The sequence below is a fragment of the Somniosus microcephalus genome, chromosome 5, assembly GCF_052327205.1.
Source record: "Somniosus microcephalus isolate GS21.2 chromosome 5, FLI_Smic_1.0, whole genome shotgun sequence".
Taxonomy (NCBI): Eukaryota; Metazoa; Chordata; class Chondrichthyes; order Squaliformes; family Somniosidae; genus Somniosus; species Somniosus microcephalus.
The window spans coordinates 177,874,765-177,890,026 of NC_140991.1; the positions used below are offsets into that span (position 1 = coordinate 177,874,765).

Below are 15,262 nucleotides of genomic sequence, written 5' to 3' on the forward strand. Positions count from 1 at the left end.
ATACAAAATAAAATGCAGTGAATCAATACATTTTTCAGCCTTTTAAGAAATATTCAATATTTAAAAGAAGTTCCAAATGTGAATATTCAGCTGTTAAAGCTGAATTACCTTCCTAACCTCAACAAATGGGAAAACTGCCTCAGCACTAACACAAATGGCTCAGCAAGCCAGGGAAGGGGCACCGGGGGTCTCACATGCAGCGCTCCAGCTTTGTGCAGGGGGTCAATACTGCAAGAGCAGCCCTCTACCCACAGGGGCCAGAAGGCCCTGCAGAAAGAACAATGTGGGAGTACATCACTAAGGCCGTCACTGCCAGCAGTGTCATCCCCACCACCTGTCTCCAGTGAAGCTTCATGACCTCAGACCACTGGTCAAGGTTCGTGAAAGCACCTTCAAAAGCCATCTCCTACCAACGGCACCACTAGCCTCACACACTGCTCAATGCACAACCCCCAATCACTCACCTACCAACAATCCTCAGCAATGATGAGGCACAACTCCCATTCCTAGCCTCACCTCATCCCCTTGGAGAAGACAGTACAGGTCATTCTTGGCAGGGGCATGGTTGAGCCCTTGGCCAGCGGTGGGGCTGAAAGGATACAAGATGCGAGTATCCTCGTACATTATCCTCCTTCTGGCATGCGCCTCTTGCTTTCCCACCCTCCTGTCAGCACAACTCCACCCTTGTGCCTTCCTCATTTCACACATCCAAGAAATGCAGCCTGCCCAGCCAGTGGGTCAACAAGAAGAGGCAGCCTACCCAGCCAGTGGGACCGCAGGCAGATGATTCCACTCCGGATATCCTGGCCACAAAGGGGCTGTCCGGGATGTATCCTTCCATCTGATTCCTCCTCTTCAGCTTCCTCCTCTTCTGCAACTTCTTCTTCTTGTCTTCCTCTTCCCTCTGTGAGCAGATGCTGTAAATGTGAAATGACTGCATAAAATACTGGAAATACTCAGTTGTTCAGGCAGCATGTCGACCGGAGATGTGAACTCTGTTTTTCTCTCCACGGATGTTGCGAGACCTGCTGAGTATTGCATTTTCTTTCTTCTGAAAGACCTTCATTTACCATCTGAGCCCTTGCAAGTGTCCAGCAGCACTCCCTGCACACTTAAAAAACTTTTCACATCTATTGCAGCAAGTCACCATTTCAATAAAATCAAAAAACCCAGTGCAAACCCTTAAATTCAAACTTACCTGAATGATGTGTGTGTCCCTTTAAGAGCTGCAGACATCGCCACTCTCAGCCTACTTGCACGCCAGGTTAACCATTAAAAAAACAAAGTATAGAAAAAAATCCACAAACTCTACAGCATTGTTGTAAACAGGACAATAATCTCAAATGAGTGGCAGAGGAAAGTGTCATATAATAAAATAGGCCCACAGGAAAAAAAGTACTTACCCAGCCTTAGTTTATGATTTCCTGATATTGCTCTGCTCCATTATGTCACCAGTATCGGAATATGGTAAATGTGAAATACACTGGCCTAATAAATTGAATATAGCCTCAAAACAGGCAGTGTTAAGGCTCAACGATATTAAGCTGCGCCACCTCAAAATCGTCTAGGTAGCACACAGAATTTGTGCTCAGTCCTCATTAACATGATTATAGTGTTGCTTCCAGTGCTAAAACTGCTGCTTATTGGCTTAACGCTCAACAGGTGGACCAATATCAGCTTCAGTCTAATATGACTGGAGTTGGAGCATCCTCAAAGGGAGAGAGCCCGGAGATTTTCTGACATGACTCTGGAGGCACGGTTTGTGGCTGTGGAGAGGAGGCGGGCTGTCCTCTTCACACCCACTGAAAGGAAGCCCTTGCCACACATCTCCAGAAGGCTGTGGCAGGAGATAGCCACCCATGTCACGGCCAGCACTGTGGTGCCAATGTCAGCCATCCAGTACCGAAAGAAGTTTAACGACTTCACACGAGTGGTCAAGGTGAGTGAAGGCTTCAGCAAATATCCCACCATCTACACCACAAGCCTCACACACTGCTCAATGCAGGACACCACTAGCACTCCCCTACCAACAACCTCTGCCTACCACCTCTCACAGCTCACAATCAGAGCTTCACTTCACCCTCACAACCTTACCACTGCTGCAACACTCACACCCACATCTCACACCTTCCACACATTGACAGCTATTCAACTATGGCAGACACATCACCCAAACACATTGCAACATGCTCAGTCACATACTACTCTTTCTCTTGCAGGCCAAGGTCACACATGACCTCAGCCAATTGGAGGAGAGAGTGCTGGACGTAATTGGACGGCAGATTATAGAGGCTGTGGAAACCGGCAAGGTTGAATCCCTTGGGGACAACAACAGTATGCTCATTCCTAATCCTTCTTCTCACATCCCACTTCCCCCTCATCCCACAATCTCTTCTTACTTTCAAGCAGCTGATGCTGTATGTATGCATGCATATCTGGATTCACCCGCCCTCCCCTCACCATAACCCAACTCTTGTGCCTTTCTGCTTTCAGATAATCAACAACAAGCACCCGAGCAGCCTGTCCCCGAGGTGATGCACGTGAGTGAGGGGGAAGAAGAAGAGCACAAAGAAGACACAGCATCACTGCATCTGTCACACGCAGACACCAGCTCAGAAACTGGCACTGTGCGTATTTTAGAGGCTAGTATAGAAGCGGGATCTGTACAGGGTGAGGCACCGGGCACGAGTGGGCTGCAGCAAGGCCAAGGGTAAAGCGTAGCTCGGGGGCCAGCTCCCGTTCGCATGCATGTTCTGCTGTACAGGATTCCGATGAGAATCTCGATGAGGCGGCCTTCAGAAGCAGGGTGATGGGTGTGCACACCAAATTGCAAGGTGCAATGGCAAGCCTGCCAGAGAGCCTTGTGGCGATGTCAAGGAGTGTGGAGGAGTCTACCTCCAACATTGCATGGGGCTCGGTGCAGAGCTTGGAGCCCAGGATTTCCAGGCTGGAAATGATGGAAGACTCCCGAAGAGACCGTGTCGACCCAGACATGATGCTGTGTGTGATGGGTGATGTCGTGGCTGTCATTGCAGCACAGGCGGAAGTGACCCAATGTCTTAGTGCTGCAGTGGAAGGGCAGACCGCTGTCCTGCAGTCTCAGCTTGCTGCCACCCAAACTCAGACTGCTGCCATTGTGGCTGGGTTTGCCACTGTCGACCGGGGCTTGCGGGGTGTCATAGCAGCTCAGCAATCTGTGCTCCAACAGATTGCTGGGAATGCTGAGGCGCCGCCCCAGGGGAGTAACAGTGGGTCAGTGGAGCAGGACCCTGCTGACCTCTCTCAAGATGACAGCATCCCTGTTCCCACCACTGCCACTCCGCCATTGCCCTTGCTGCTGCCTGTCAGCCAGCCAGCCCAGACTGCTGTCGCCCATACCGAGGGGGTGCAGTCTGCAGCTGGGCCTTCTAGGGTCAGAGTTGCTCAAGGCCATCCTGCAAGGCCAGCTAACGTCTCCCCCACAGAAACTCAGAAGCCTTCTATCAGCCATGCTGCAACCATTGGGGGAGCACTTCGTAGGAACACTAGGACAGGAAAGAGCACCCAAATGGCAGGCACTAATGGATTGCGCAAGGGCGATAGGTTCATATTGTTACTGTAAATATGTGTGAATTTTTTGATAAATTTATTAATTTTGCTTGGAATCTTTAGTGGTGTCTCTCATTTCAGCTTTATGCCGAGGAGGGCGCTGTAATATTCCGTGACAGAGGGATGGTATGATGGTGATGTGGTGAGCAATGGGGATCTGGGGTTTCATTCATTGGAATCGGAGTCTGATGAGGCGTTCACGGAGAGCCTGTCTGGAAGGGGGATTGGCTGCCTGCCTCCTCCCTCCATCCTTGTCCTCTTACTCTTCCTCCTCCTCCTCCTGAGGTGGTTCCGCAACACCTGGTGGCAATGTCTGCGCCCTCATGATGGCCAAGTTGTGGAGGATGCAGCAGGCCACCATGAAATGGGACACCCGCTCCGGCGTGTTCTGGAGAGCTCCTCCCGAGCGGTCAAAGCAGCGGAACTGTTGCTTCAGTGGTCTGATGGTCTGCTCGATGATGTTCCTGGTGGAAGCATGGCTCTCATTATATGAGAGCTGGGCACGAATGTTGGGGTTGCAGAGGGGATTCATGAGCCAGGTGGAGAAGGGGTTAGCCCCCGTCTCCGAGCAGCCACCCTCGAGTTTGCTGTGGTGGCTGGAAGACTGCTGGCATACCGGACTGATGCAGGATAAACATAGAAACATAGAGATAGGAACAGGAGTAGGCCATTCGGCCCTTCGAGCCTGCTCCGCCATTCAATGAAATCATGGCTGATCTTCGTCTGAGATCATAGCTGATCTTACCAGTTCAGTACCCCGTCCCCGCCTTTTCTCCGTAACCCTTAATCCCCTTAGCCTTCAGAAATATATCCAATTCTCTCTTGAAAATATTTATTGAATTAGCCTTCACAGCCCTCTGTGGCAGGGAATTCCACAGGCTCACCACTCTTTGAGTGAAGAAATTCTTCCTCATCTCTGTTTTAAATGATTTGCCCGCTATTTTTAGACTGTGGCCCCTGGTTCTGTGCTCCCCTGCCATTGGAAACATTCTCTCTGAATTCAGCCTGTCCAGGCCTGCCATAATTTTATATGTTTCGATGAGATCCCCTCTCAATCTTCTAAACTCCAGTGAGTACAAGCCCAAACTATTCAATCTCTCCTCGTAGGTCATTCCCGCCATTCCAGGTATCAGCCTGGTGAATCGCCGCTGCACTCTTTCCATGGCAAGAACATCCTTCCGCAGATGGGGCGACCAAAACTGTACACAATACTCCAGATGCGGTCTCACCAGCACCTTGTACAGCTGTAGTAAGGTATCCCTATTCCTATACTCGAACCCCCTTGATATGAAGGCCAACATACCATTTGCCTTCTTAATCGCCTGTTGCACCTGCATGCTCTCCTTCAGTGACTGGTGCACAAGAACACCCAGGTCCCTCTGCACTTCCCCATCTCCCAATCTATTGCCATTTAGATAATAATCCACCCTCCTGTTTTTACCCCCAAAGTGGATAACCTCGCATTTATCCACATTATAGTGCATCTGCCATGTATCCGCCCATTCCCCCAACCTGTCCAAATCGCACTGTAGCCTCCTGACATCCTCATCAGAGCCCACCCCTCCTCCTAGTTTAGTGTCGTCAGCGAATTTGGAAATATTGCATCCAATTCCCTGATCCAGATCATTTATATATATTGTGAACAGCTGGGGTCCCAGGACAGATCCTTGCGGCACCCCGCTGGTCACTGCCTGCCACTTCGAAAACGAGCCGTTTATTCCAACTCTCTGTTTTCTATCCGCCAGCCAGTTCTCTATCCACGTTAATACTTTGCCCCCAATCCCATGAGCCTTAATTTTGCATGATAATCTTTTGTGTGGAAACTTATCGAAGGCTTTCTGGAAGTCAAGGTACACCACATCCACTGGCTCTCCCCCATCTATTTTACCAGTTACTTCCTCAAAAAATTCCAGCAGATTAGTCAAACACGATTTACCCTTTGTAAATCCATGTTGACTCTGTCCGATCCTTTCCCCATTTGTCAAGTGCTCCGCTATTTTATCCTTAATAATGGACTCTAGCATTTTGCCCACAACCGATGTAAGGCTTACTGGTCTATAATTCCCTGCTTTCTCTCTACCCCCCTTTTTAAATATTGGGGTAACATTAGCTACCCTCCAATCCACGGGTACTGTTCCCGAGTCAATGGAGTTCCGGAAGATGATCCTTAGAGCATCTGCTATCTCCAGGGCCACCTCCTTAAGTACCCTAGGATGTAGTTTATCAGGCCCCGGGGATTTGTCGGCCTTCAGTCCCCTCAACTTACCCAACACCATATCCCTAGAGATACTAATTTCTGTCAGCTCCTCCCTCTCATTAGTCCCTATATTTGTCGATATTCCTGGGAGGTTATTTGTGTCCTCCTTTGTGAATACAGAACCAAAGTATGAGTTTAATTGGTCTGCCATTTCCTTATTCTCCATTATATATTCTCCCGAATCGGACTGCAAGGGACCGACTTGGGATTTTACCAGTCTTTTCCTCCTGATATACCGATAAAAGCTTTTGCAGTCTGTCTTTATGTTTGCTGCAAGTTTACTTTCGTATTCTATTTTCCCCTTCCTGATTAATCCCTTTGTCCTCTTTTGCTGTATCCTGTACTGTCCCCAATCTTCCGGTCTGGTGCTTTTTTTTGCCAGTTGATATGCCCTTTTTTTTGATTTTATGCTGTCCCTAATTTCCCTCGTTATCCACGGTTGAGTCACCTTTTTAGGTTTATTTTTATGCCAAACCGGTATAAACATGTTCTGGAATTCTTCCATTCTATCTTTGAATGCTTGCCATTGTCTATCCACTGTCAATCCCCCCAGAAACACCACCCAATCAATCTTACCCAATTCCCGTCTCATACCCTCGTAATTCCCTTTATTTAAGTTCTGGACCTTAGTCTCTGATTCAATTTCCTCACTCTCCATCTCGACTGAGAGCTCGATCATATTATGATCGCTCTGACCCAAGGGGCCTCGTACAAGAAGATTGCTGATAAGTCCCTTCTCATTGCACAATACCCAGTCTAAAATGGCCTGATCTCGAGTCGGCTCCTCGACATATTGGTCCAGATAACCGTCCCGAAAACATTCCAGGAATTCCTCCTCCTCAGAATTTTTACTAATTTGGGTAGTCCAATCAATATGTAAATTAAAGTCACCCATGATGACGGCTGTGCTCTTATCGCACGCTTCTCTAATTTCCCTTTTTATGCCTTCCCTCACCTCCATATTACTATTTGGAGGCCTATATATCACACCCACTAACGTTTTCCTCCCCTTGCTATTTCTCATTTCTACCCATACAGATTCCGTTTCATCCGAGTTAATATCCTTCCTTTCCATTGCATTAATCCCCTCCTTTACCAGCAATGCTACCCCACCTCCCCTACCTTTTTGCCGATCCTTCCTAAATATTGTATATCCCTGGATGTTAAGTTCCCAGCCTTGCCCACCCTGCAGCCACGTTTCTGTAATCCCAATCAAATCATACTTGTTTACCTCTATTTCCACAACTAATTCATCCACCTTGTTCCTAATGCTTCTAGCATTAAGATACAAAGCCTTCAGGCTTGCTTTTTTCACACTCTCATTATGAATTAGTTTGGCCCTTTGTGTTTCTCTCCTTTGCTTATTGCTTCTCACCTTTCTACCATCTATTTCTAACTTCATATGACTTCCCTCTTTTCCACTACCTAGGTTCCCATCCCCCTGCCAAATTAGTTTAAATCCTCCCGAACCGCCCTAGAAAATATTACCCCGAGGACATCGGCTCCCTCACAGTTCAGGTGTAGACCGTCCCCTTGGTACAGGTCACTCCTCCCCAAGAACTGGTTCCAATGCCTCAAGAATTTAAATCCCTCTCCCTTGCACCACTGCTCAAGCCACGTATTTAGCTTATCTATCTTACTCTCTCTAAACTTATTAGCTCGTGGCACTGGTAGCAATCCAGAGATTACTACCTTTGAGGTCCTACTTTTCAATTTAGCTCCTAACTCCCTAAATTCAGCTTGTAGGACCTCCTCCCTCTTTTTACCTACATCGTTGGTACCTACATGTACCACGACAACTGGCTGATCCCCCTCCCCCTTCAGAATGCTCTGCACCCGCTCCGAGACATCCTTGACCCTTGCACCAGGGAGGCAACATACCATCTTGGAGTCTCGGTCTCGGCCACAGAAACTCCTATCTATCCCCCTTACAATTGAATCCCCTATCACTATAGCCCTATCCCTCTTTTTCCCGCCCTTCTGTGCAGCAGAGCCAGTCATGGTGCCCTGAACCTGGCTGCTGGTGCCTTCCCCTGATAAGTCATCTCCCCCAACAGTACCCAAAACGGTAAACCTGTTTTGGAGGGAGATGACCGCAGGTGACTCCTGCACTACCTTCCTGCCTTTACCCTGCCTTTTGGTCACCCATTTACTGTCTGAGCTAGCCTTTACCTGCGGTGTGACCAACTCACTGAATGTGCTATCCACAACATCCTCAGCATCGCGTATGCTCCAGAGTGAGTCCATTCGCAGCTCCAGCGCCGCCATGCGGTCTGCTAGGAGCTGCAGCTGGACACACTTCCTGCACACATAGTTGTCAGGGACAGTGTCCCTGATTTCCCACATGGCACAGGAGAAGCATGACACGGGTCCGAGCTGCCCTTCCATGATTTAACCCTTACAATACCCTTTTATTTACTACGATTTAGCTTAATTATTGAATTCTACTTAGAATAAGTTTGTGAAAGTACTCACCAACCAGTCACCTACCTGTTTTCTGGTGTTATATTTTCACTGCCGCCTCCTGTCCTGGAACCTTTTCCACCTAGGTTAGGCTCCTGAAATAAAATAAATTGAACCTACCTTTTCAACTTCCCCTAACCCCTAAAAGGTTAGAGGAGGTGGAAGGGTGGGAGACACTACACTGTAGTGTTTCGGGTTTAGCAACAGCTCCACCTATATAAGAGTTACTGGCCTCCTGCTCTCCCGACTGCACCAGCTGTGAAAGAAAAAGCCCGCGAAAGGTGAGCTTTTAAACTCACCAGTTACTGGCCTCCTGCTCTCCCGACTGCCCCAGCAGTTACTGGCCTCCTGCTCTCCCGACTGCCCCAGCTGTGGTCTCGGGCCTCGCCTCTCTCCGGTTTTTATACCGGGCTCCGACTCACTGCTCCCGACTGGTCTCGGGCCTCGCTGGTCGCCGGGTTTTCTCCCGAGCTCCTCCTCGCTGCTCCCGCTGGTCCCGACTCCGCCTCCACCCGCTGCCGATGCCGCACTGGGGCCTACCTGAGCCTCTGGGGCCTCTTGTAGTCGCTCTGCCGCTCAGCTCCGCCTCCACCCGCTGCCGATGCCGCACTGGGGCCTACCTGAGCCTCTGGGGCCTCTTGTAGTCGCTCTGCCGCTCAGCTCCGCCTCCACCCGCTGCCGATGCCGCACTGGGGCCTACCTGAGCCTCTGGGGCCTCTTGTAGTCGCTCTGCCGCTCAGCTCCGCCTCCACCCGCTGCCGATGCCGCACTGGGGCCTACCTGAGCCTCTGGGGCCTCTTGTAGTCGCTCTGCCGCTCAGCTCCGCCTCCACCCGCTGCCGATGCCGCACTGGGGCCTACCTGAGCCTCTGGGGCCTCTTGTAGTCGCTCTGCCGCTCAGCTCCGCCTCCACCCGCTGCCAATGCCGCACTGGGGCCTACCTGAGCCTCTGGGGCCTCTTGTAGTCGCTCTGCCGCTCAGCTCAGCCTCCACCCGCTGCCGATGCCGCACTGGGGCCTACCTGAGCCTCTGGGGCCTCTTGTAGTCGCTCTGCCGCTCAGCTCCGCCTCCACCCACTGCCGATGCCGCACTGGGGCCTACCTGAGCCTCTGGGGCCTCTTGTAGTCGCTCTGCCGCTCAGCTCCGCCTCCACCCGCTGCCGATGCCGCACTGGATGAAGGCATCATGGCTGCTGCTATGATAGCGGACATTGACCATCAAGGATCGTTGGGCGTGGTCGCACACTAACTGCACATGAAGTGAATGGTAGCCTTTGTGGTTCCAAAAGATCTCAGGATTGTTATGTGGTGCCCGCAAAGCCACATGGGTGCAGTCGATTGCGCCCTGCACCATGGGGAAGCCGACTATCCTGGTAAAGCTACATGCGCGCTTGTCCTGCTTCTCTCTGCTCAGAGAAAAGACAATGAAGTCCCTTCTCCTGGTGTACAGAGCCTCTGTGACCTCCTGAATGCAACGATGGTTGGTGAACTGTGGAACGTTAGCTATGTCTCCTGCTGCAGACTGGAAGGATCCGCTGGCGAAGAAATTGTGAGCCATGGTGACATTGGCTGCCACTGGAAGAGCCGTGTTCACCCTGCTCTCAAGCTGCAGGTCTGGTTGCAGGAGGTGGCAGAGTTCTGTGACCACCTCCTTGGTGAAGCCGAGCCTCCTAATTCACTGCTCCTCACTTAAATGGAGATAAGAGAATTGCTCTCTGAAGACCCTAGGTGGGTAAGGCCTCCTATTGAGAACCCTTCTGGCCCTTCTCTGCCTACCACACGCAATTTCTTCCCTTCCTGGTTGCCTCCGCTCCCTCTGCCGAAGGTCCTGGGGCGCGAGGAGGACTGCCAGTAGAACCATCATGACTGTGAGTAAGTGTTGTGAGCAGAAGCCTTTAAATAAGAATGAAGTCATTCTCCACTTGCACCAACAGTCCACGTTACCTTAGAACATTGAAAGAAGTTTATGAAGCTGGTGGAGTTGCAGAAAGTTGCACAGAGCCAGTCAAACTGCAGAAACATGTCAGGTACAAGTGATTGCTGATGATCCCTTTAAATACCACTGCTGGAGCCTCCTTCCTGGTTGCTCAGCTCGTCGTACTTCAGGCATGCCGGTAAGTGGAGCGGCAAAGTCCAATCTAGCAGATCGGGCATCAAGTGAGCATTGCACACTCAGTGACATCACAATCTGTTTCATTTCAATGAAGAGCGGCGGCCACCATTTTTTCACCCGATTATGGCAGTAACAGGTGGCAATAAATCACCCAATTTCTGGGCCACTATTTTTGTTAAGCAGTCTTCCCAAACAGTATAAGTAGAGCGTAGAATTCAACTTTGGCGGGGGTGCAAAATGGGCAGTAGCGGATTGGCTGCTCGTTATACCCTTTCTACGCCCTTGCTGAAGTGGAGTTTCACTCCTGTAGATTGAAAGCACTGTTCATAATGGGGTAAAAATTGTTTCGATGTTATCATACAAATGTTTAAAGTGCTCCTATAAGATTCCTCCCTCCGTTATGTTTATGAAGGCATTAACCCACAATGTTAACATGTCAGTTAAAATTGTAGAGAGGAGAATTTGACATGACATGTTCAATGTTCATACGATAATATTGCTCACGGAAATTTCTAACCTGTCTACCTAAATCAGTATTTTAATATCACATAATGTCACATGAATAAATCCTCTCTAAAGTACATATCCCTGAGTTACATTTAAACTGTAGCAACTGCACAGTCCTGCATCTTGAATGAATGTTCTATTAACAAGCCTGACTAAACAATGAACCTCACATATTGACCTCCATCTTAAGTAAATCCATCCCAACATCTCAGAAAGCATAATGACAGGGCACAAGAGGGCTGTTACAAATTGACAGCCTACTCTAGCTTTCTCTTGGGGTTAGCGTCAAATGTCACTATTGCAAGTAGACCTCCTGTCCCTTATGATCGAGGTTCACCCATACTATCCAATATCTAGTTATAAAATAGGGTGTAAAAATGAGACACCATTGTTGTGTGAATTGGATATTGTGATCCTCACGTGTACCCTTATTGCACTTTTCCAATTTTCCACAAAGGTAGGCTGATTAACTCTTCAGTGGGACAAGGCCATACACCAAGCATTAAGTTACCTTATTTTACAGTCAGCAAGTGAATGTACAGAGTAACCATTACAGGAAATCTTATCTTTTTTTCACTAAATTTCAGTTCCTCCTCATAAAAGGAAGTATTAAACAGCCACACTGTCTCTGTTAGTTGGCTAAGCAACACTTTATTTGGTCAACGCTTTCACTGACTTGGACTAAGGCATGTTCAGAGGTAGACTTACCTAACCTCTAGCCTGCCTTTCTCAGACCTTGAACATCTGTTTCTATTTTGTTTTTTCCTGTAACTTGAGAGGAAGTTGGAAATCAGACCTGTGATTCTCTCTCTGTCCATGAGTTGCCAATTAAAATGTTCCAAAAGCAAAATACTGCAGATGCTGGAAATCTGAAGTAAAAACAGGAAATGCTAGAAATACTCAGCAGGTCAGGCAGCATCTGTGGAGAGAGAAATAGAGTTAATGTTTCAGGTCAATGACCTTTTATCAAACACATCTTCACCTCCCCTCCCCTCCCCTTTCAGCATTCCAAAGGGACCATTCCCTCCGCGACACTCTGGTCCAGTCTACAATCGCCTCCAACACCCCTCCCCTTTCCATGGCACCTTGCCATGCAAGCGCAGGAGATGCAACACTTCCTTTTTACCTCCTCCCTTCCCACTGTCTAGGGCCCCAAACACTCCTCCAAGGTGAAACAGCAATTTACTTGTACTTTTTTCAATTTATAAAACTTTATTCGCTGCTGACGATGCGGTCTCCCCTACATTAAGAACATAAGAACATAAGAAATAGTAGCAGGAGTAGGCCATTTGGCCCTTCAAGCCTACTCCGCCATTCAATAAGATCATGGCTGATCTTCTACCTCATCTCCACTTTCCTGAACTATCCCCATATCCTTTGATTCTTTTAATATCCAAAAATCTATTGATCTCGATCTTAAATACACTCAACAATGAGCCTCCACAGCCCCCTGGGGTAGAGAATTACAAAGATTCACCACCCTCTGGGTGAAGAAATTTCTCCTCATCTCAGTCCTAAATAGCCGAACCCTTATTCTGAGACTGTGACCCCTAGTTCTAGACTCCCCAGCCAGGGGAAACATCCTCCCTGCATCTAGCCTGTCAAGCCCTGTAAGAATTTTGTATGTTTCAATGAGATCACCTCTCATTCTTCTAAACTCTAGAGAATATAGGCCTAGTCTACTCAATTTGTTCTCATAGGACAATCCCCCCATCCCTGGAACCAGTCTGGTGAACCTTCGTTGCACTCCCTCTATAGTATATCCTTCCTTTAGGTCAGGAGACCAAAACTGTACACAATACTCGAGGTGTGGTCTCACCAGGGCCCTATATAATTGCAGTAAGATGTCTTTACTATTATACACAAACCCTCTTGTAACATACCATTTGCTTTCCTAATTGCTTGCTGTACCTGCATGTTAACGTTCAGTGATTTGTGTATAAGGACACCCAGGTCCCTCTGAACACCAACATTTCCCAATCTCTCACCATTTAAAAAATACTCTGTTTTCTATTTTTCCTACCAAAGTGGATAACTTCACATTTTTCCACATTATATTCCATTTGCCATGTTCTTGCCCACTTACTTAGCCTGTCTATATCCTCTTGAAGCCTCTTTGCATCCTCCTCACAACTTACATTCCCACCCAGCTTTGTATATCAAGGCCTGGACAACATTCAGACTTGGGCTGACAAGTGGCAAGTAACATTCGCACCACACAAGTGCCAGGCAATGACCATCTCCAACAAGCGAGACTCTAACCATCTCCCCTTGACATTCAATGGCATTACCATCGCTGAATCCCCCACTATCAACATCCTGGGGGTTACCATTGATCAGAAACTGAACTGGACCAGCCATATAAATACTGTGGCTACAAGAGCAGGCCAGAGACTGGGAATTCTGCGGCGAGTGTCTCACCTCCTGACTCCCCAAAGCCTTTCCACCATCTACAAGGCAGAAGTCAGGAGTGTGATGGAATACTCTCCACTTCCCTGGATGAGTGCAGCTCCAACAACACTCAAGAAGCTCGACACCATTCAGGGTAAAGCAGCCCGCTTGATTGGCACTCCATCCACCACCTTCAACATTCACTCCCTCCACCACCAGCGCACTGTGGCTGCAGTGTGTACCATCTACAAGATGCACTGCAGCAACTCGCCAAAGCTCCTTCAACAGCACCTTCCAAACCCGCGACCTCTACCACTTAGAAGGACAAGGGCAGCAGGCGCATGGGAACATCACCACCTACAAGTTCCCCTCCAAGCCACACACCATCCTGACTTGGACCTGTATCGTCGTTCCTTCACTGTCGCTGGGCCAAAATCCTGGAGCTCCCTTCCTAACAGCATTGTGGGTGTACCTACACCATATGGACTGCAGCGGTTCAAGAAGGCTGCTCACCACCATCTTCTCAAGAGCAATTAGGGATGGGCACTAAATGCAGGCCTAGCCAGCGACGCCCACATCCCATCAATGAATTTAAAAAAAACTTGGATTTTGGTCCCTTCATCCAAATCATTGATGTAGATTGTGAATAGCTGAGGCCCAAGCACTGATCCTTGCAGTACCCCACTAGTTACAGCCTGCCAACCTGAAAATGACCCGTTTTTTCCTACTCTGTTTTCTGTCCGTTAACCAATCCTCAATCCATGCTAGTATATTACCCCCAGTCCCATAAGCCCTAGATTTGTTTAATAATCTCTTGTGTGGCACCTTATCGAATGCCTTCTGAAAATCCAAATACACCACATCCACTGGGAGATTAAACTCAGATTGGGTGATCGCTTTGCGTAACACCTCTGTTCAGTCCGCAAGCATGACCCCGAGCTTTTGGTCGCCTGTCACTTTAATTCTCCACTCCACTCTCACTCTGGCCTCTCTGTCCGCTGCCTCTTTTACACTGTTCCAATGAAACTCCATGTAAGCTCGAGGAACAGCACCTCATCTTTCTATTAGGAACTTTACAGCCTTCTGGACTCAACATCAAGTTCAACAATTTCAGATCAAAACTTCTGCCCCAGTTTTTTCAGACAGCAGCTGTTGGTAATGATTCTGCCATTTCCATTTGCACCTCCTCTAGACCCATCTTTTATTTCTTTACTTGTCCCATCACCATCCCCTTTTGCCCTGCAGCATCATCCCTTTTGTCATTTAATCTCTCCTGCCTTCCATCCTATCACAGACCTTCCCTTTTGTTCTTTCCTCCCCTCCCCCTTTCCCTGCCCCTGTACTTGCTTTAAAACCTGTTATATCTGCAACTTTTTCCAGTCCTGATGAAAAGTCATCGACCTGAAACGTTAACTTTGTTTTTTTCTCCACAGATGCTGCCTGGCCTGCTGAGTATTTCCAGCATTTTCTGTTTTTAATTAAAATATTCCCATGGGTGAAGACAATCCCCATAAAACAAAATCCTGCTGTTTCCGAAACAAATAGAGCCAATGATCTGGAAATTAGATCATGCTGTGCCAATTTTACAGGGGTAAAACGGGCGCCAAAGCATTCAATATGGTGGGCAACGTGTTCAAGTGCATTTTGAGCTGGAATATCAGGCCTACATGCAGTCTAACCAGTGGACCTTAAAGGGGCAGCTGCAGGCTGCCACTAAAAAGGTACATTTTAAAAAATACTTATCTAGCTCCACATTAAAACCACAGGCTGTTGCCGGACACCATTCGACCCCCTCTTTCCCGGTCATTGTCTCAACCCCTAAACCAGTCGACCCCCATCCCACCCACCTGAACACCAACCCCCTCCCCTGGCCACCCTCCTCCCTCTCCCAGTCACTCCCCGTCCCTCCCAATTGTACCTCCTTCTTGCAAGACCTACCTGAGAG

General features: G+C 48.5%; 1 pseudogene; it reads left to right on the forward strand.

Annotated features, from left to right (window-relative positions):
- Window positions 1-1,741: 1,741 nt before the first annotated feature.
- LOC147117451 (uncharacterized) overlaps window positions 1,742-15,262 on the forward strand; it is a 112,217-nt pseudogene continuing 98,696 nt past the window's right edge.